Source organism: Doryrhamphus excisus, unplaced genomic scaffold (assembly GCF_030265055.1).
Source record: "Doryrhamphus excisus isolate RoL2022-K1 unplaced genomic scaffold, RoL_Dexc_1.0 HiC_scaffold_24, whole genome shotgun sequence".
In the NCBI taxonomy this organism is placed as follows: Eukaryota; Metazoa; Chordata; class Actinopteri; order Syngnathiformes; family Syngnathidae; genus Doryrhamphus; species Doryrhamphus excisus.
Genome location: NW_026652242.1, coordinates 1,463,862 through 1,484,264, shown reverse-complemented (window position 1 = coordinate 1,484,264; position 20,403 = coordinate 1,463,862). Strand labels below are relative to the sequence as shown.

The 20,403-nt window shown below is 50.7% G+C and overlaps 9 non-coding genes and 3 pseudogenes across 9 annotated transcripts; 6 read left to right on the top strand and 6 right to left on the bottom strand.

The window, feature by feature from the left end:
* The window catches only part of LOC131111086 (uncharacterized), a 35,302-nt pseudogene extending 25,446 nt beyond the window's left edge, over window positions 1–9,856 (bottom strand).
* Window positions 22–185, bottom strand: LOC131111105 (U1 spliceosomal RNA). Its single transcript, XR_009121103.1, has one exon. It is a non-coding gene; the product is annotated as a U1 spliceosomal RNA (small nuclear RNA).
* LOC131111124 (U2 spliceosomal RNA) lies at window positions 1,106–1,296 on the top strand. Its single transcript, XR_009121121.1, has one exon. It is a non-coding gene; the product is annotated as a U2 spliceosomal RNA (small nuclear RNA).
* LOC131111103 (U1 spliceosomal RNA) lies at window positions 2,385–2,548 on the bottom strand. The gene has a single exon (XR_009121101.1). It is a non-coding gene; the product is annotated as a U1 spliceosomal RNA (small nuclear RNA).
* Window positions 3,479–3,669, top strand: LOC131111130 (U2 spliceosomal RNA). Its single transcript, XR_009121126.1, has one exon. It is a non-coding gene; the product is annotated as a U2 spliceosomal RNA (small nuclear RNA).
* LOC131111102 (U1 spliceosomal RNA) lies at window positions 4,760–4,923 on the bottom strand. Its single transcript, XR_009121100.1, has one exon. It is a non-coding gene; the product is annotated as a U1 spliceosomal RNA (small nuclear RNA).
* On the top strand, window positions 5,850–6,040 carry LOC131111131 (U2 spliceosomal RNA). Its single transcript, XR_009121127.1, has one exon. It is a non-coding gene; the product is annotated as a U2 spliceosomal RNA (small nuclear RNA).
* Window positions 7,131–7,294, bottom strand: LOC131111101 (U1 spliceosomal RNA). The gene has a single exon (XR_009121099.1). It is a non-coding gene; the product is annotated as a U1 spliceosomal RNA (small nuclear RNA).
* Window positions 9,857–10,379: 523 nt separating the features above from the next.
* Window positions 10,380–20,215, top strand: LOC131111085 (uncharacterized; annotated as a pseudogene).
* LOC131111136 (U2 spliceosomal RNA) lies at window positions 13,611–13,789 on the top strand (annotated as a pseudogene).
* On the bottom strand, window positions 14,879–15,042 carry LOC131111100 (U1 spliceosomal RNA). Its single transcript, XR_009121098.1, has one exon. It is a non-coding gene; the product is annotated as a U1 spliceosomal RNA (small nuclear RNA).
* LOC131111129 (U2 spliceosomal RNA) lies at window positions 15,967–16,157 on the top strand. Its single transcript, XR_009121125.1, has one exon. It is a non-coding gene; the product is annotated as a U2 spliceosomal RNA (small nuclear RNA).
* Window positions 20,216–20,403: the final 188 nt, after the last annotated feature.

Sequence of the window (20,403 nt, the reverse complement as noted above, 5' to 3'; positions counted from 1 at the left end):
CTCTTGTTTTAAACACGGGATCAGGGGAGAGCGCGAACGCAGTCCCCCACTATCACAAATTATGCAGTCGAGATTCCCACATTTGGGGAATTCGCAGAGGTCAGCTCAGCCCGTGTGCAATGGCTGAGCCTCGCCCTGGGTGAACCACCTTCTTGATCATGGTATCTCCCCTGCCAGGTAAGTATGAATTGGACCGGTCTCGCCCGGAGGAGTCTCTCGCACATGCCACATGCTAAGTGGTGGTCTCATCAGGTCGCCCGCAACAAGCCCAGCCACTGGACCTGTGTCCAAATTCAGAGAACGTACTCTGGTTGTCTCAAGGAGTCGGTCTGTGTGGCTCTCGTGTGACTTCATTCTGAGCAAAGGCAGCGGCAGCAAGTGGCTTAGTGCAGTTGCTGCAGACGTTCAATGGGGAGACTGGAGTACTGACTCCACGTGCCTAGTCACACCATGTAACATGAGAGGCCAATATGTTTAACCCTGACACGTGTAGACATGCGAGGTCGTCATGAGTCAGTGGGTTGTCAGGTTCAAACTCCTGTGACACTTGTAAAAAAACACTCAAATGCAGGAATACAGAAGAGACAGACAACAATATTCAAAGTTACTCGCAGCGAGGACAGTGAAGCCACATACCCAGTGGCATGCCGCTCCACTGTGAATATGCGGTTCACGCCCCTCTCGTTTTATTCTCTTTCAGGGGTCCCCTACGGCATGGTCGTGCAACACTGGGGGGAGGCAGTTGTGCAAGCTGTGTCTGTTTGTCTATGTGTGTGTGTGTGTGTGTGAGAGTAATTACTTTCATTGTTTTACGAGTTCTTTTCTTGACACATTCTTGCAGGATTAACGTGAACATCTGCAGGGTCGCTGTTGGCGCTTCCAGGCACCTCCAGGACCTGGGGCTCGCTGGGGGTCTCTGATCAGGGTCACGGGCACATTTCTTCTTCAGCACATTCAAACACTTTCTATTGTCTAAGCGAATGGATATAAGGGTGATAACTGACGCTATGTTTGTTCCGTCTACATTTTATTCGAACATGCGTGCAACCGGTCCTTTAGCTTGTCATGCCGGAAGTGCCCTCCTCCCCTACGAGCGCCCATCGGCATCGCTTCTCGGCCTTTTGGCTAAGATCAAGTGTAGTATCTGTTCTTATCAGTTTAATATCTGATACGTCCCCCAACAGGGGACTAAATATTAAATTGCTTTTTGGAACAGGGAGCTGCGATTGGGGCTTGCGCCATCCGCTCCACGCATCGACCTGGTATTGCAGCGCTTCCAGGAACGGTGCACTTCTCCTTCTTGTGTAAACAGCAACAGCAGACTCTGGCAGGGTGCATCTGGTGGATGATGCTGAAAGAAATGCACTGAACGTGCTCACGTTTGGTGCCCCCTGAGCAGTAATTCTGCAGAGGAAATGGCTCGTGGTAGCGGGGCACTGTGTCTGCGCACTCCGTGGACCCCGTTTCCCTCGCAGCAGCCGGTCTCCAGAGGGTGTCAGCCACTTTTTGTCAGCCTTGCCTCCTGCAGTCTCCCACCGGCTCCTGATGCTCAGGTTTCGTGCGCGCTTCCCGGGGCCCTGTGAGTGTCGCATTGATCAACTGCTGGATGGAATCTGACACGATGATCTTGTCTGGTGGAGGCCTTCCAAGTTTCCTCCACAAACCAGTGGCATAAGGGGCTTTTCCGTCTTCCGTTTGGCTTCTCAGGGTCGGGTTTGGTGGCCCTTTGTGTGTTGGCTATGACAAAAAAAGGAAAAAAAAAAAAAACCACGTGGGATAGCCACAGACGGTCAGAGCCTGTAAATTGTGCGTCTGCCACCCTCGGTGAGTGAGTGACCCGGTATTTTCTGCTCTCTTGTTTGCGCTTCTGGCAGCTTCTGGCTCGGGTTCCAGTGGGCGAAGGGACTCAAAGTGCAGGAGCTGGCCTGTGCGGGTAGGTTTACCATGAACCACAATGTTGTGGCTTCCATCTTGGGTGTCGCTGCTTGCCTTCCTTGGACATAAAGATCCGAAGCAGTTGCCTCTGCGGCTGGGAAGGCCGCTGAGAGCGACAACAGCAATTTGAGCCGCTTCCGCTTGAGTTGGACGGTTGTTTCTGACGGCCACCTGGTCCACTGTGGCCAGTGGTTCCGGTGTGCTGGTAAAGTGGAGGCGCTTGGCCGACGCCCCTTTCTCTGCCTGGTTGCCGTTTTTCATTGAGGTTTCCTGACTGAGAGCAGATCGGCCTCTCGGCTGGTTGGTTGGTTGTCTCCCGCGGACGGGCAGACCTTTCCAGCAAGCGTTGGTAGTGCTGGCCTGGTCGTTTCTTGCTCGAGTCCGGCTGCACTCGCAAGCCAAGGAGCTCGGCACGGCGCTGCACCTGCCTCTTGTTTTAAACACGGGATCAGGGGAGAGCGCGAACGCAGTCCCCCACTATCACAAATTATGCAGTCGAGATTCCCACATTTGGGGAATTCGCAGAGGTCAGCTCAGCCCGTGTGCAATGGCTGAGCCTCGCCCTGGGTGAACCACCTTCTTGATCATGGTATCTCCCCTGCCAGGTAAGTATGAATTGGACCGGTCTCGCCCGGAGGAGTCTCTCGCACATGCCACATGCTAAGTGGTGGTCTCATCAGGTCGCCCGCAACAAGCCCAGCCACTGGACCTGTGTCCAAATTCAGAGAACGTACTCTGGTTGTCTCAAGGAGTCGGTCTGTGTGGCTCTCGTGTGACTTCATTCTGAGCAAAGGCAGCGGCAGCAAGTGGCTTAGTGCAGTTGCTGCAGACGTTCAATGGGGAGACTGGAGTACTGACTCCACGTGCCTAGTCACACCATGTAACATGAGAGGCCAATATGTTTAACCCTGACACGTGTAGACATGCGAGGTGGTCATGAGTCAGTGGGTTGTCAGGTTCAAACTCCTGTGACACTTGTAAAAAAACACTCAAATGCAGGAATACAGAAGAGACAGACAACAATATTCAAAGTTACTCGCAGCGAGGACAGTGAAGCCACATACCCAGTGGCATGCCGCTCCACTGTGAATATGCAGTTCACGCCCCTCTCGTTTTATTCTCTTTCAGGGGTCCCCTACGGCATGGTCGTGCAACACTGGGGGGAGGCAGTTGTGCAAGCTGTGTCTGTTTGTCTATGTGTGTGTGTGTGTGTGTGTGTGTGTGTGAGAGTAATTACTTTCATTGTTTTACGAGTTCTTTTCTTGACACATTCTTGCAGGATTAACGTGAACATCTGCAGGGTCGCTGTTGGCGCTTCCAGGCACCTCCAGGACCTGGGGCTCGCTGGGGGTCTCTGATCAGGGTCACGGGCACATTTCTTCTTCAGCACATTCAAACACTTTCTATTGTCTAAGCGAATGGATATAAGGGTGATAACTGACGCTATGTTTGTTCCGTCTACATTTTATTCGAACATGCGTGCAACCGGTCCTTTAGCTTGTCATGCCGGAAGTGCCCTCCTCCCCTACGAGCGCCCATCGGCATCGCTTCTCGGCCTTTTGGCTAAGATCAAGTGTAGTATCTGTTCTTATCAGTTTAGTATCTGATACGTCCCCCAACAGGGGACTAAATATTAAATTGCTTTTTGGAACAGGGAGCTGCGATTGGGGCTTGCGCCATCCGCTCCACACATCGACCTGGTATTGCAGCGCTTCCAGGAACGGTGCACTTCTCCTTCTTGTGTAAACAGCAACAGCAGACTCTGGCAGGGTGCATCTGGTGGATGATGCTGAAAGAAATGCACTGAACGTGCTCACGTTTGGTGCCCCCTGAGCAGTAATTCTGCAGAGGAAATGGCTCGTGGTAGCGGGGCACTGTGTCTGCGCACTCCGTGGACCCCGTTTCCCTCGCAGCAGCCGGTCTCCAGAGGGTGTCAGCCACTTTTTGTCAGCCTTGCCTCCTGCAGTCTCCCACCGGCTCCTGATGCTCAGGTTTCGTGCGCGCTTCCCGGGGCCCTGTGAGTGTCGCATTGATCAACTGCTGGATGGAATCTGACACGATGATCTTGTCTGGTGGAGGCCTTCCAAGTTTCCTCCACAAACCAGTGGCATAAGGGGCTTTTCCGTCTTCCGTTTGGCTTCTCAGGGTCGGGTTTGGTGGCCCTTTGTGTGTTGGCTATGACAAAAAAAGGAAAAAAAAAAAAAAAACCACGTGGGATAGCCACAGGCGGTCAGAGCCTGTAAATTGTGCGTCTGCCACCCTCGGTGAGTGAGTGACCCGGTATTTTCTGCTCTCTTGTTTGCGCTTCTGGCAGCTTCTGGCTCGGGTTCCAGTGGGCGAAGGGACTCAAAGTGCAGGAGCTGGCCTGTGCGGGTAGGTTTACCATGAACCACAATGTTGTGGCTTCCATCTTGGGTGTCGCTGCTTGCCTTCCTTGGACATAAAGATCCGAAGCAGTTGCCTCTGCGGCTGGGAAGGCCGCTGAGAGCGACAACAGCAATTTGAGCCGCTTCCGCTTGAGTTGGACGGTTGTTTCTGACGGCCACCTGGTCCACTGTGGCCAGTGGTTCCGGTGTGCTGGTAAAGTGGAGGCGCTTGGCCGACGCCCCTTTCTCTGCCTGGTTGCCGTTTTTCATTGAGGTTTCCTGACTGAGAGCAGATCGGCCTCTCGGCTGGTTGGTTGGTTGTCTCCCGCGGACGGGCAGACCTTTCCAGCAAGCGTTGGTAGTGCTGGCCTGGTCGTTTCTTGCTCGAGTCCGGCTGCACTCGCAAGCCAAGGAGCTCGGCACGGCGCTGCACCTGCCTCTTGTTTTAAACACGGGATCAGGGGAGAGCGCGAACGCAGTCCCCCACTATCACAAATTATGCAGTCGAGATTCCCACATTTGGGGAATTCGCAGAGGTCAGCTCAGCCCGTGTGCAATGGCTGAGCCTCGCCCTGGGTGAACCACCTTCTTGATCATGGTATCTCCCCTGCCAGGTAAGTATGAATTGGACCGGTCTCGCCCGGAGGAGTCTCTCGCACATGCCACATGCTAAGTGGTGGTCTCATCAGGTCGCCCGCAACAAGCCCAGCCACTGGACCTGTGTCCAAATTCAGAGAACGTACTCTGGTTGTCTCAAGGAGTCGGTCTGTGTGGCTCTCGTGTGACTTCATTCTGAGCAAAGGCAGCGGCAGCAAGTGGCTTAGTGCAGTTGCTGCAGACGTTCAATGGGGAGACTGGAGTACTGACTCCACGTGCCTAGTCACACCATGTAACATGAGAGGCCAATATGTTTAACCCTGACACGTGTAGACATGCGAGGTGGTCATGAGTCAGTGGGTTGTCAGGTTCAAACTCCTGTGACACTTGTAAAAAAACACTCAAATGCAGGAATACAGAAGAGACAGACAACAATATTCAAAGTTACTCGCAGCGAGGACAGTGAAGCCACATACCCAGTGGCATGCCGCTCCACTGTGAATATGCAGTTCACGCCCCTCTCGTTTTATTCTCTTTCAGGGGTCCCCTACGGCATGGTCGTGCAACACTGGGGGGAGGCAGTTGTGCAAGCTGTGTCTGTTTGTCTATGTGTGTGTGTGTGTGTGTGTGTGTGAGAGTAATTACTTTCATTGTTTTACGAGTTCTTTTCTTGACACATTCTTGCAGGATTAACGTGAACATCTGCAGGGTCGCTGTTGGCGCTTCCAGGCACCTCCAGGACCTGGGGCTCGCTGGGGGTCTCTGATCAGGGTCACGGGCACATTTCTTCTTCAGCACATTCAAACACTTTCTATTGTCTAAGCGAATGGATATAAGGGTGATAACTGACGCTATGTTTGTTCCGTCTACATTTTATTCGAACATGCGTGCAACCGGTCCTTTAGCTTGTCATGCCGGAAGTGCCCTCCTCCCCTACGAGCGCCCATCGGCATCGCTTCTCAGCCTTTTGGCTAAGATCAAGTGTAGTATCTGTTCTTATCAGTTTAGTATCTGATACGTCCCCCAACAGGGGACTAAATATTAAATTGCTTTTTGGAACAGGGAGCTGCGATTGGGGCTTGCGCCATCCGCTCCACACATCGACCTGGTATTGCAGCGCTTCCAGGAACGGTGCACTTCTCCTTCTTGTGTAAACAGCAACAGCAGACTCTGGCAGGGTGCATCTGGTGGATGATGCTGAAAGAAATGCACTGAACGTGCTCACGTTTGGTGCCCCCTGAGCAGTAATTCTGCAGAGGAAATGGCTCGTGGTAGCGGGGCACTGTGTCTGCGCACTCCGTGGACCCAGTTTCCCTCGCAGCAGCCGGTCTCCAGAGGGTGTCAGCCACTTTTTGTCAGCCTTGCCTCCTGCAGTCTCCCACCGGCTCCTGATGCTCAGGTTTCGTGCGCGCTTCCCGGGGCCCTGTGAGTGTCGCATTGATCAACTGCTGGATGGAATCTGACACGATGATCTTGTCTGGTGGAGGCCTTCCAAGTTTCCTCCACAAACCAGTGGCATAAGGGGCTTTTCCGTCTTCCGTTTGGCTTCTCAGGGTCGGGTTTGGTGGCCCTTTGTGTGTTGGCTATGACAAAAAAAGGAAAAAAAAAAAAAAAACCACGTGGGATAGCCACAGGCGGTCAGAGCCTGTAAATTGTGCGTCTGCCACCCTCGGTGAGTGAGTGACCCGGTATTTTCTGCTCTCTTGTTTGCGCTTCTGGCAGCTTCTGGCTCGGGTTCCAGTGGGCGAAGGGACTCAAAGTGCAGGAGCTGGCCTGTGCGGGTAGGTTTACCATGAACCACAATGTTGTGGCTTCCATCTTGGGTGTCGCTGCTTGCCTTCCTTGGACATAAAGATCCGAAGCAGTTGCCTCTGCGGCTGGGAAGGCCGCTGAGAGCGACAACAGCAATTTGAGCCGCTTCCGCTTGAGTTGGACGGTTGTTTCTGACGGCCACCTGGTCCACTGTGGCCAGTGGTTCCGGTGTGCTGGTAAAGTGGAGGCGCTTGGCCGACGCCCCTTTCTCTGCCTGGTTGCCGTTTTTCATTGAGGTTTCCTGACTGAGAGCAGATCGGCCTCTCGGCTGGTTGGTTGGTTGTCTCCCGCGGACGGGCAGACCTTTCCAGCAAGCGTTGGTAGTGCTGGCCTGGTCGTTTCTTGCTCGAGTCCGGCTGCACTCACAAGCCAAGGAGCTCGGGACGGCGCTGCACCTGCTTCTTGTTTTAAACACGGGGTCAGGGGAGAGCGCGAACGCAGTCCCCCACTATCACAAATTATGCAGTCGAGATTCCCACATTTGGGGAATTCGCAGAGGTCAGCTCAGCCCGTGTGCAATGGCTGAGCCTCGCCCTGGGTGAACCACCTTCTTGATCATGGTATCTCCCCTGCCAGGTAAGTATGAATTGGACCGGTCTCGCCCGGAGGAGTCTCTCGCACATGCCACATGCTAAGTGGTGGTCTCATCAGGTCGCCCGCAACAAGCCCAGCCACTGGACCTGTGTCCAAATTCAGAGAACGTACTCTGGTTGTCTCAAGGAGTCGGTCTGTGTGGCTCTCGTGTGACTTCATTCTGAGCAAAGGCAGCGGCAGCAAGTGGCTTAGTGCAGTTGCTGCAGACGTTCAATGGGGAGACTGGAGTACTGACTCCACGTGCCTAGTCACACCATGTAACATGAGAGGCCAATATGTTTAACCCTGACACGTGTAGACATGCGAGGTGGTCATGAGTCAGTGGGTTGTCAGGTTCAAACTCCTGTGACACTTGCAAAAAAACACTCAAATGCAGGAATACAGAAGAGACAGACAACAATATTCAAAGTTACTCGCAGCGAGGACAGTGAAGCCACATACCCAGTGGCATGCCGCTCCACTGTGAATATGCAGTTCACGCCCCTCTCGTTTTATTCTCTTTCAGGGGTCCCCTACGGCATGGTCGTGCAACACTGGGGGGAGGCAGTTGTGCAAGCTGTGTCTGTTTGTCTGTGTGTGTGTGTGTGTGTGTGTGTGTGAGAGTAATTACTTTCATTGTTTTACGAGTTCTTTTCTTGACACATTCTTGCAGGATTAACGTGAACATCTGCAGGGTCGCTGTTGGCGCTTCCAGGCACCTCCAGGACCTGGGGCTCGCTGGGGGTCTCTGATCAGGGTCACGGGCACATTTCTTCTTCAGCACATTCAAACACTTTCTATTGTCTAAGCGAATGGATATAAGGGTGATAACTGACGCTATGTTTGTTCCGTCTACATTTTATTCGAACATGCGTGCAACCGGTCCTTTAGCTTGTCATGCCGGAAGTGCCCTCCTCCCCTACGAGCGCCCATCGGCATCGCTTCTCGGCCTTCTGGCTAAGACTGCGGTCACCTCCTTTGGGTGGAGAATTGTATGCTTCAGGTGCATAGAATTCTGCCAACATTTGGGAGGAAATTTCCTACGCTTTTCAGTGTATTTTAACTTTTCTTATTCCCGCAGCAGTGCAAGGTAAGTTTTATTTTTTGTATTTATTGCTTTTTTAAGTATTTATTTGTTTTAAATCTCTCACTGAGCAGGAAAATTTCAGTTGGTGGTGCCTCCACCATGTCGGCCAGCTATGCCGGTATGCGGAGGCACCACAGTGTGCGTTTCACATATAAGGAAATGGAGGGTGAGTCACTGGGACTGTCCAGATTGGATTTTTCCAGAAAAATCATCCAAAAAATCCTTCAATTTAAACCTGATGACCTCAACTGCATTTTGGCACTGCCTTACAACAAAGGCTATGATGTAAGTTTCCAGTCTGCTGCAACTTTGAGAGAATTTTGGACGCGTTATGAAGATGTGAAATCCCAGTTGCCTGTGTTCAACGTTGAAAAACTGACTGACAATGCGGCTAAAACCGTTATTGTTAGAATGTTTAATGAGACAGTGACCGCAGATGACATTTGCTTTTGGCTGGGAAGATATTGCACGGTTAAAGGCCAGGCTATGAAGGTGAGGGATGAAGACGGCATCTGGAACTGCGCCTGGAGGGTCCCCATCCAGCAATGGCAGGACCCTCAGGGCTTCCAGGGTCTGAAACATCTCCCATCAATGATAGTTCTGGGAGAAAACCGAGGCTACATACACTACCAGGGTCAGCCCAAGCTCTGCCGCAAGTGTGGAGAGCACGGGCACCTGGCAGAGGCATGTCAGCAGACTGTGTGTCGGAAATGTAGAGAAATTGGACATACTTTTGAACAATGTACCAATGGCAGAAAGTGCAACCTCTGTGGAGACTCAAACCATCTCTTCAGTGACTGCCCGAAATCCTTTGCCAACAAGCTAAAGGCTGGAAAAGAAAAGAGAAATGGAGAGGAAAATGCTGGGGCCAATATGGCTGTTGAGACCCAAAATAATTCAAATCTCCCGCCAAAACCTGTGATTGGAGGAGAAACAGGTGAGGCGGGACAGAGGGAGGGGCTTACAGAGGCCCCAGAATCCATGACTCAGAGTGGTCTGCTGGCAAGCGAAGGGTGCACTCACCTGGAAGTCAGCCTACCATCACCTGAATCTGAAGAAGAACCCATCCCACCAAGCGGCCAACAAGCAAAAAGACTAGCTTCAGAGCTGTCGGATTCCTCTGTTTTATCAGAGAAGCGGGGAAGGCCTGAGGCTCTCTCTGACAGTTCTTCACTGGAGGAGCCTCGAGTCTTCCCCTCGGGCTCCCCGAATGAATTGTCCTTTTTAAATATTGTTTTGCAGTCAACCCCTCGTGAGAAGCGAACTTTTAATGGCAGACTCCAGGAACGACCGACACCCAGACGTCGGCCTGGAAGGGAGGCTCTTCCCCTCCAACCCTCACCCACTGGAGTGAAGGAGGAGCCTCACTCACAAGAAATCTCATAGTCACAGTATAAATTTTAGAGCAATTATTTAACTTTTAGGCCCTTTTAAGTTTGTTTTTTAATTTTAAAATCATACTTATGACTCTCACCTTCTCTACCATCAACGTGAGAAGTGTGAAGTCGAAAGTTAGAGCTCAAAGTGTTTTATCCTTCCTTCAAACTTTTAAGTCAGATGTGTTTTTATTACAAGAATGTGGTTTGCCCTTTTTAACAAACTACAAGCAGTGGGAAGAAATGTGGCCACAAACATCCTTATGGAGTGGGTCAAATGAAAATAAAAATGATGGCGTGGCCATTTTAATAAAAAACCCACATGTCACGGTAAAGGGGAGCACTGTGGTGAGGGAAGGGCGAGCACTATTAACACATTTGACTTTTATGGGACAGGATTTTAACCTCTTAAATATTTATGGTTCTAACGACAAAAATGAAAGGTATGATTTTTTAGAAAACTTGCAGTCCCACATGCTAGGCCGGGTACCTTTTATAGTGGGTGGGGATTTTAATTGTATTTTAAGTAGGAAAGACAGAAAGGGGGTGGGGGAAGATTTTAAAGTAGATAAAACATCAGTTTTATTACAGGACATGAGTAGGGATTTTAACTTACATGACTGTTATAAAGCCATGCATCCCAGAGAGGAGGGCTTCACCTGGTTCAGTGGTGACAGCACCAGAGCCTCTCGCATAGATTATATATTCACACGGGACTGGGCCCCTACTGATGCTAGATTGACCCCTGTTTTCTTCTCTGACCACCTGGTTCTCACCTGCACTCTTTCGCTCCCGTCTGGTGCAGCGGTGGGAAGAGGTCTGTGGAAACTGAACTGCTCCCTGCTGGAAGATCAAGATTTGGTCAACCAGTACAGGGAGCGGTTCAGGGACTGGCAGACCCTTCAAGACTTGCATGAGTCACGAGCACAGTGGTGGGAAATGGTGAAGGCAAGGACCCGGACCTTTTTTAAAAAAGCAGGGCGAAAAAAATGTAATAAAGAAAAGAGATGCATGCTGGGACTGCAAAAACGTTTACAACGTTATTTTTACTTAACACAAAAAGGGCTGAATTTTAATGAAGAAATCAAACAGGTAAAAAATGAAATGGCTGCCTTAGCGGAAATTAAAAGTAAAGGGGTGCTTCTAAGGAGTAAGGAAAAAGAAATTGAAGAAGGAGAAAAATGTACCCGGTACTTCTTTAAAAAGATTATGAGCAAAGCAGGAGGTATTTTTAAATTAAAAAACAAAGACGGGTACATGGTGGAGACAAAAAATGAGATAAATGAAACGGTAGAATTCTTCTACCAAGAACTATATGAAATCAAAAATACAAACCCAGAGGTCATCTCAAGAGCACTAGATTTTATGGAAAAAACAGTGGATGAAAACATAGTTTTAACACAGGATTTTAGTCACGAAGAGTTAAATAAATGTATCAGGGCTTTTAAGAAAGGGAAGTCCCCCGGGGAGGATGGACTTCCCTTGGAATTTTATTTAACTTTTTGGGACATTTTAGCACCAGACTTACTCACTGTTTTTAATGAATTTGACCAAAGTAGCCGACTACCTGACAGTTTTAGAGTAGGAATAGTGACACTCCTTTACAAAACTAAAGACAAGACCGACTTGAAAAACTGGAGACCGATCACCCTTTTAAACTGTGACTGTAAACTTTTTAGCAAACTTTTAGCCACACGTATGACCATGGTTTTAGACGACTTGATCAACCCGGATCAAACCTGTGCCATCCCTGGGAGGAAGATCACAGACAGCCTCATGCTGATCCGTGACACCATCTGTCTTGCGAGAGACAGAAATATTCGGCTAGTAGTACTAAATTTAGACTTTGAGAAAGCCTTTGATCGGGTCTCGCACCAGTACCTTTTTAGGGTACTGCAAAAAGTGGGTTTTCCAAAAAGGTTCGTAGCGTGGGTGGGACTGCTGTACCAGGATATTACCAGCAAATTTGTGGTTAACGGGAATCTGACAAAAGCAGTTAAAATCAACTGTGGCGTCCGTCAGGGATGTGCGTTATCTGCCCTCCTGTATATTTTATGTATAGAACCCCTGGCACAGATTTTGAGAAGGGACAAATGGATCAACGGGGTGACTATTCCAGGGGGACTGACGACAAAATGCATTTTATACATGGACGATTTTAACATTTTATGCACAAATATTACATCAGTTAACAGAACACTGGACCTGACTGACTGGTTTGGAGGGGCCTCTGGGTCCAAACTCAATAGGGATAAGACCCAAGCCCAATTTTACGGACCCTGGACGGCAACAGAGAAAATAGGACTTCCCCTGACTGTGACACAGACTGACCAAAAAATACTGGGAATTAAATTTGGCAAGGAAGGGGGAGGGGAAACCAACTGGGGAGACGTGGTAGGGAAAGTGAGACAAAGACTGGGCTTTTGGGGACTAAGACAACTGACTTTAGAGGGAAAGGTTTTAATCATAAAAGCTGTGATTTTACCTTTGCTTTTACTGATCAGCTCTGTTTTTATCCCCAAAAGACATGTGCTTTTAGAACTAGATCGAGCCATTTTTTATTTCCTTTGGGGCTCCAAGTGGGAGAGAGTGAGAAGAGATACTCTCAAAAAGGCAAAAGAAAAAGGTGGAAAAGCAATACCAGATCTGAAACTGTTTTTAGGCGCAAGATATATAGCATTGCACCTGGAAAATGCAGTGGGCTCATCCAGTACTCCCAAGACCAAAGCCTTGGTACGATACTGGATGGGCTCCTACTTAAGAAAACTAAAAATGATTCCAACAGATCTAACGATACCTGTGGCTTTTAACTTACCACCGGCATATATATTTATAAGGACTTTTTTAAAACATTTTAATTTAGAAAGACAAACATTAGACATTTAAAAAAATCATCGCTCTGTCATTTCTGTTGTGCAGGAGCGGGACCCAGTGAGCCCAGTGCGCGGGCTTGCTTTCGGCGAGCCCACATCGGTTTGGCGCAATGTGAACCATCCTGCTCTCCCAAACAGACTTCGGGACCTGTCATGGATGGTGGCCCACGAGATCCTCCCAGTCAGGTCTGTTATGCACTCCCGAGGAATGTCAGCGAACCCAACTTGCCCCCGACCGGGTTGTGGCGCACCAGAGTCGGTGAGGCACCTCCTCTGGGAGTGCAGTGCTGCCGTAGACCTGTGGGCGACAGCCGGCGACCTAAATTTCCCGGACTTGCCAGCAAGGGAGGTCCTAAATGAACAGCTTGTGCTGTACGGGGTGAGCCACCAGAAGTCAACCGACAAAGACTTCGGAAAGCAGTGGCTCGCCCTCGCCGCCATCAAAGACGCCATCTGGACCTCCCGCAACTTGCTGGTAAGGAGGCACAGACAGATCCCCCCCGTGGCTGTGATCCGAATGGCTGCAGCAACCCTCACAGCTGCAAGCGGCGGGCCAAGGACACAGCCACAAAGAAGAATCGTCTGTGCCCACCCGGAGGTGGCACCCGGAGCTTCACTGAAAAGGTCTCGGCAGCGGCAGCCTGACTCTCCGAGAGAAGAAGGAGGAGAAAGAGAAGAAGGATAAGGATCTGAGGGTACCCTGACAGTGTCCTGGAGATTAGCTGTCTGGGAGAGTGGGATGTGGAGACTATTGATAAGGACTCACTGCGCTCCTGTACAACAGAAGACATTGAAGCTTATTTTTTATGATTTTTTAAACATGTTTTGTACAAATTTTACACATTTTACTGCCCACAGCACTAGTTTTTAACAAAAACAAAAAGTTAATTGAACACTTTTATATTAAATGTGGTGTGTATTTTACCTTTTTTTTTAAAGGGCAGTTTTCAAAAAATAATGAAATGTGGTGAAATTTTGTATTAGTGTCAATAAACAGTTTCAAAAAAAAAAAAAAAATCTGTTCTTATCAGTTTAATATCTGATACGTCCCCCAACAGGGGACTAAATATTAAATTGCTTTTTGGAACAGGGAGCTGCGATTGGGGCTTGCGCCATCCGCTCCACGCATCGACCTGGTATTGCAGCGCTTCCAGGAACGGTGCACTTCTCCTTCTTGTGTAAACAGCAACAGCAGACTCTGGCAGGGTGCATCTGGTGGATGATGCTGAAAGAAATGCACTGAACGTGCTCACGTTTGGTGCCCCCTGAGCAGTAATTCTGCAGAGGAAATGGCTCGTGGTAGCGGGGCACTGTGTCTGCGCACTCCGTGGACCCCGTTTCCCTCGCAGCAGCCGGTCTCCAGAGGGTGTCAGCCACTTTTTGTCAGCCTTGCCTCCTGCAGTCTCCCACCGGCTCCTGATGCTCAGGTTTCGTGCGCGCTTCCCGGGGCCCTGTGAGTGTCGCATTGATCAACTGCTGGATGGAATCTGACACGATGATCTTGTCTGGTGGAGGCCTTCCAAGTTTCCTCCACAAACCAGTGGCATAAGGGGCTTTTCCGTCTTCCGTTTGGCTTCTCAGGGTCGGGTTTGGTGGCCCTTTGTGTGTTGGCTATGACAAAAAAAGGAAAAAAAACAAAAAACCACGTGGGATAGCCACAGGCGGTCAGAGCCTGTAAATTGTGCGTCTGCCACCCTCGGTGAGTGAGTGACCCGGTATTTTCTGCTCTCTTGTTTGCGCTTCTGGCAGCTTCTGGCTCGGGTTCCAGTGGGCGAAGGGACTCAAAGTGCAGGAGCTGGCCTGTGCGGGTAGGTTTACCATGAACCACAATGTTGTGGCTTCCATCTTGGGTGTCGCTGCTTGCCTTCCTTGGACATAAAGATCCGAAGCAGTTGCCTCTGCGGCTGGGAAGGCCGCTGAGAGCGACAACAGCAATTTGAGCCGCTTCCGCTTGAGTTGGACGGTTGTTTCTGACGGCCACCTGGTCCACTGTGGCCAGTGGTTCCGGTGTGCTGGTAAAGTGGAGGCGCTTGGCCGACGCCCCTTTCTCTGCCTGGTTGCCGTTTTTCATTGAGGTTTCCTGACTGAGAGCAGATCGGCCTCTCGGCTGGTTGGTTGGTTGTCTCCCGCGGACGGGCAGACCTTTCCAGCAAGCGTTGGTAGTGCTGGCCTGGTCGTTTCTTGCTCGAGTCCGGCTGCACTCGCAAGCCAAGGAGCTCGGCACGGCGCTGCACCTGCCTCTTGTTTTAAACACGGGATCAGGGGAGAGCGCGAACGCAGTCCCCCACTATCACAAATTATGCAGTCGAGATTCCCACATTTGGGGAATTCGCAGAGGTCAGCTCAGCCCGTGTGCAATGGCTGAGCCTCGCCCTGGGTGAACCACCTTCTTGATCATGGTATCTCCCCTGCCAGGTAAGTATGAATTGGACCGGTCTCGCCCGGAGGAGTCTCTCGCACATGCCACATGCTAAGTGGTGGTCTCATCAGGTCGCCCGCAACAAGCCCAGCCACTGGACCTGTGTCCAAATTCAGAGAACGTACTCTGGTTGTCTCAAGGAGTCGGTCTGTGTGGCTCTCGTGTGACTTCATTCTGAGCAAAGGCAGCGGCAGCAAGTGGCTTAGTGCAGTTGCTGCAGACGTTCAATGGGGAGACTGGAGTACTGACTCCATGTGCCTAGTCACACCATGTAACATGAGAGGCCAATATGTTTAACCCTGACACGTGTAGACATGCGAGGTCGTCATGAGTCAGTGGGTTGTCAGGCTCAAACTCCTGTGACACTTGTAAAAAAACACTCAAATGCAGGAATACAGAAGAGACAGACAACAATACTCAAAGTTACTCGCAGCGAGGACAGTGAAGCCACATACCCAGTGGCATGCCGCTCCACTGTGAATATGCAGTTCACGCCCCTCTCGTTTTATTCTCTTTCAGGGGTCCCCTACGGCATGGTCGTGCAACACTGGGGGGAGGCAGTTGTGCAAGCTGTGTCTGTTTGTCTATGTGTGTGTGTGTGTGTGTGTGTGAGAGTAATTACTTTCATTGTTTTACAAGTTCTTTTCTTGACACATTCTTGCAGGATTAACGTGAACATCTGCAGGGTCGCTGTTGGCGCTTCCAGGCACCTCCAGGACCTGGGGCTCGCTGGGGGTCTCTGATCAGGGTCACGGGCACATTTCTTCTTCAGCACATTCAAACACTTTCTATTGTCTAAGCGAATGGATATAAGGGTGATAACTGACGCTATGTTTGTTCCGTCTACATTTTATTCGAACATGCGTGCAACCGGTCCTTTAGCTTGTCATGCCGGAAGTGCCCTCCGCCCCTACGAGCGCCCATCGGCATCGCTTCTCGGCCTTTTGGCTAAGATCAAGTGTAGTATCTGTTCTTATCAGTTTAATATCTGATACGTCCCCCAACAGGGGACTAAATATTAAATTGCTTTTTGGAACAGGGAGCTGCGATTGGGGCTTGCGCCATCCGCTCCACGCATCGACCTGGTATTGCAGCGCTTCCAGAAACGGTGCACTTCTCCTTCTTGTGGCAACAGCAGACTCTGGCAGGGTGCATCTTGTGGATGATGCTGAAAGAAATGCACTGAACGTGCTCACGTTTGGTGCCCCCTGAGCAGTAATTCTGCGGAAGAAATGGCTCGTGGTAGCGGGGCACTGTTTCTGCGCACTCGGTGGACCCCATTTCCCTCGCAGCAGCCGGTCTCCAGAGGGTGTCAGCCACTTTTTGTCAGCCTTGCCTCCTGCAGTCTCCCACCGGCTCCTGATGCTCAGGTTTCGTGCGCGCTTCCCGGGGCCCTGTGAGTGTCGCATTGATCAACTGCTGGATGGAATCTGACACGATGATCTTGTCTGGTGGAGGCCTTCCAAGTTTCCTCCACAAACCAGTGGCATAAGGGGCTTTTCCGTCTTCCGTTTGGCTTCTCAGGGTCGGGTTTGGTGGCCCTTTGTGTGTTGGCTATGACAAAAAAAGGAAAAAAAAAAAAAAACCACGTGGGATAGCCACAGGCGGTCAGAGCCTGTAAATTGTGCGTCTGCCCCCTCGGTGAGTGAGTGACCCGGTATTTTCTGCTCTCTTGTTTGCGCTTCTGACAGCTTCTGGCTCGGGTTCCAGTGGGCGAAGGGACTCAAAGTGCAGGAGCTGGCCTGTGCGGGTAGGTTTACCATGAACCACAATGTTGTGGCTTCCATCTTGGGTGTCGCTGCTTGCCTTCCTTGGACATAAAGATCCGAAGCAGTTGCCTCTGCGGCTGGGAAGGCCGCTGAGAGCGACAACAGCAATTTGAGCCGCTTCAGCTTGAGTTGGACGCTTGTTTCTGACGGCCACCTCGTCCACTGTGGCCAGTGGTTCCGGTGTGCTGGTAAAGTGGAGGCGTTTGGCCAACGCCCCTTTCTCTGCCTGGTTGCCGTTTTTCATTGAGGTTTCCTGACTGAAAGCAGATCGGCCTCTCGGCTGGTTGGTTGGTTGTCTCCCGCGGACGGGCAGACCTTTCCAGCAAGCGTTGGTAGTGCTGGCCTGGTCGTTTCTTGCTCGAGTCCGGCTGCACTCGCAAGCCAAGGAGCTCGGCACGGCGCTGCACCTGCCTCTTGTTTTAAACACGGGATCAGGGGAGAGCGCGGACGCAGTCCCCCACTATCACAAATTATGCAGTCGAGATTCCCACATTTGGGGAATTCGCAGAGGAATTCCTGTTTACTAGACAGGCACTTTGACCAGCTTAGCCACAGTGCCAGCTGTGCATCTGGCACCAACACAAAAACAGTTTGTCAATGGGGAAAAATGGTCATACAAGGGACGCAGTCCAAAGTCAAACACATGTGTGAATTGAGAGTCCCTGTCAGGTTCAAACTCCTGGGACACTTGTAAAAACACTTAAATACAGAAGAGACAGACAACAAAATTCAAAGTTACTCGCAGCGAGGAGAGTGAAACAACATACCCAGTGACATGCCGCTCCACTCTGAGTATGCCATTCATGCTCCTCTCTTTTTATTTTCTTTAGGAGGTCCCTAATACATGGTCGTGCAACTCTAAGGGGAGGGGGAAGCAAGCAGTTGCACAAGCTGTACTTGTTGTCTATGTGTGTGTGTGTATGTGAGAATAATTACTTTTTGTGCATGTGTTCTTATCTTGGCACATTTTGCATGATGAAACTTCTTCAAGGTTGCTGCTGACATTCCCAGGCACCTGCAAGATTAGTAGTGTTGGGAGTAGCTGGTCAGCGTCTTGGAATGCTGCTTCAAAACACTCAAGACTATTGTCCCAAAGGTGCCAGGTTGCATCGAGCATACGGGAGTCATCACCCAGCTGATCCGGGAGGCACGGGAAGGCAAAGGAGACCTGGCAGTCCTGTGGCTTGACCTTGCCAATGCCTACGGGTCTATCCCACACAAACTGGTGGAAACCTCGCTTGACAGACACCACATTCCAGGCAAGATCAAGGACCTCATACTGGACTATTACAGCTGCTTCAGTTTGAGAGTCACTTCCGGAAAAAAGAAATCTGCATTTCATCGGCTAGAGAAGGGCATTATACCGGGATGCACCATTTCAGTGATACTGTTTGCCTTGGCCATGAATATGCTGGTGAAGTCAGCAGAGGTGGAGTGCAGAGGTCCACTCACCCGCTCTGGTATGCAGCAGCCCCCCATCAGAGCGTTTATGGATGATCTGACAGTGACTACAACATCAGCCCCGGGCTGTAGATGGATCCTTCAAGGCTTGGGGCGTCTCATTAGCTGGGCCCGGATGAACTTCAAGCCAGCCAAATCCAGGTCTCTGGTGGTGAAGAAAGGGAAAGTCACAGAACAGTTTCGCTTCTCAGTCGGAGGCACCCAGATTCCATCGGTGGGGGAGAAGCCAGTTAAGAGCCTGGGCAAGATCTATGACTGTACCTTGAAGGACACCAGAGCACTCCAAGCGACATCAGAGGAGTTGGGAACCTGGCTGACCGCAGTGGATAAGTCAGGATTACCAGGCAAGTTTAAAGCCTGGATCTACCAACACGGCATCCTGCCACGCCTACTCCGGCCGCTGCTGGTCTACAATGTGCCACTGACCACCGTCAAGGGCTTCGAGAGGAAGGTCAGCTGTTTCCTGCGGAGGTGGTTGGGCTTACCGCAAAGCCTCAGCACCATCGCCTTGTACGGGAGGAGCAACAAGCTGAAACTGCCCTTCAGTAGTCTGATGGAGGAGTTTATGGTCAACCGAGCAAGAGAGGTGCTGCTGTATAGGGACTCTAATGACATCAAAGTCTCCTCGGCTGGCATAGAAGTACGAACTGGCAGGAAATGGAAAGCTCATGAGGCGGGAGACCAGGCTGAGTCCCGCTTACGACGAGTGAGCTGGTAGGTACAGTGGCTTCCGGACGGGCAGGCCTTGGGAGCAACCAAAGACCTCACTTCACCAAGGCCCAGGGAAAGGAAAGGCGTCAGCTGATCCAGGAGGAAGTCCGAGCAGGGGTAGAGGAAGCCCGCTGTACTAGGACAGTAGGGATGCGGCAGCAGGGAGCATGGACCTGATGGGAGGAGGCAGCTGACCGGAAGATATCGTGGACAGAGCTATGGCGATCTGAGCCACACCGGATTGAGTTCCTCATCCGGTCGGTGTACGATGTGCTCCCAAGTCCGTCCAACCTCTTTTGCTGGGGCTTGGCGGAGAATCATCTCTGCCCTCTTTGCCGGAGTCCTGGATCACTGGAACACATCCTCAGCTGCTGCCCAAGGGCACTGGGGGACGGGCGCTACCGCTGGCGCCATGACCAAGTACTGCGGGTCATTGCAGAGGCCATCAGCACAGGAATCTCCACCAGTAAATACCATCAACCAACAAGGCAGTCCATTGTCTTTGTTAGGGCTGGGGAGAAGCCGAAGCAGTGCCGGAGTCAAGCAGGGGGGCGGCTGGCAACAGCCCGAGACTGGCAGCTGAAAGTTGACCTAGGGAGACAGCTCAAATTCCCAGAGAACATCGCAGTGACCACTCTCAGGCCAGACATGGTCCTGGTGTCAGAAACAACTCGGCAAGTGGTCCTGCTGGAGTTGACTGTTCCCTGGGAAGACCGGATGGAGGAGGCCTTTGAGAGGAAGAGGGCCAAGTATGAGGAGCTGGCAGACGAATGCCGAAGCAGAGGATGGAGGACCCGATGCAACCCCATCGAGGTCGGGTGCAGAGATCTTGTAGGCCAGTCTCTCATTAGAGCACTCAAGATGCTGGGAGTGAAGGGTCAGCATAACAAAAGAGCCATCAAGAACATCACTGACGCAGCAGAAAAGGCGTCCAGATGGCTGTGGATCAAGCGGTCAGCTAAGAAAATGCAAAACATCTATTTATTTTCAAATGTATTGAGGATTATTTGTACGTACAATGTATGTTGATGTACCTTACATAACCAAATGAGCCAATATTGCAAAACACACATAATTAACAATTAACATTTTTTGTAATTACCTCCACATTACTCCACATTTCCCTTCTTTGGTACTGCGATGGTAGAATGGCATATGAGGCAAACGCACTTCGAAAAAGACATTGTGAAAAAAAAGTCCACCTCCCATTCCGTATGGAAGTGATATGTTTTTGCCTTTTTACTTGGTCCACCTCCTTCACTCATTTTAGTGACCATAAACTTTAGCGAGGGCTTGAAATCTGACGCAATTCGCCGACTAGCTTAGCACTTTGCATCGTTGTTTACGCATGAGCGGTGACCTAAAGGTCAAAATTCAGTTGTCATCTGACTGGTTGTCCTGTATGTCAATCAAGTAAGGGGATG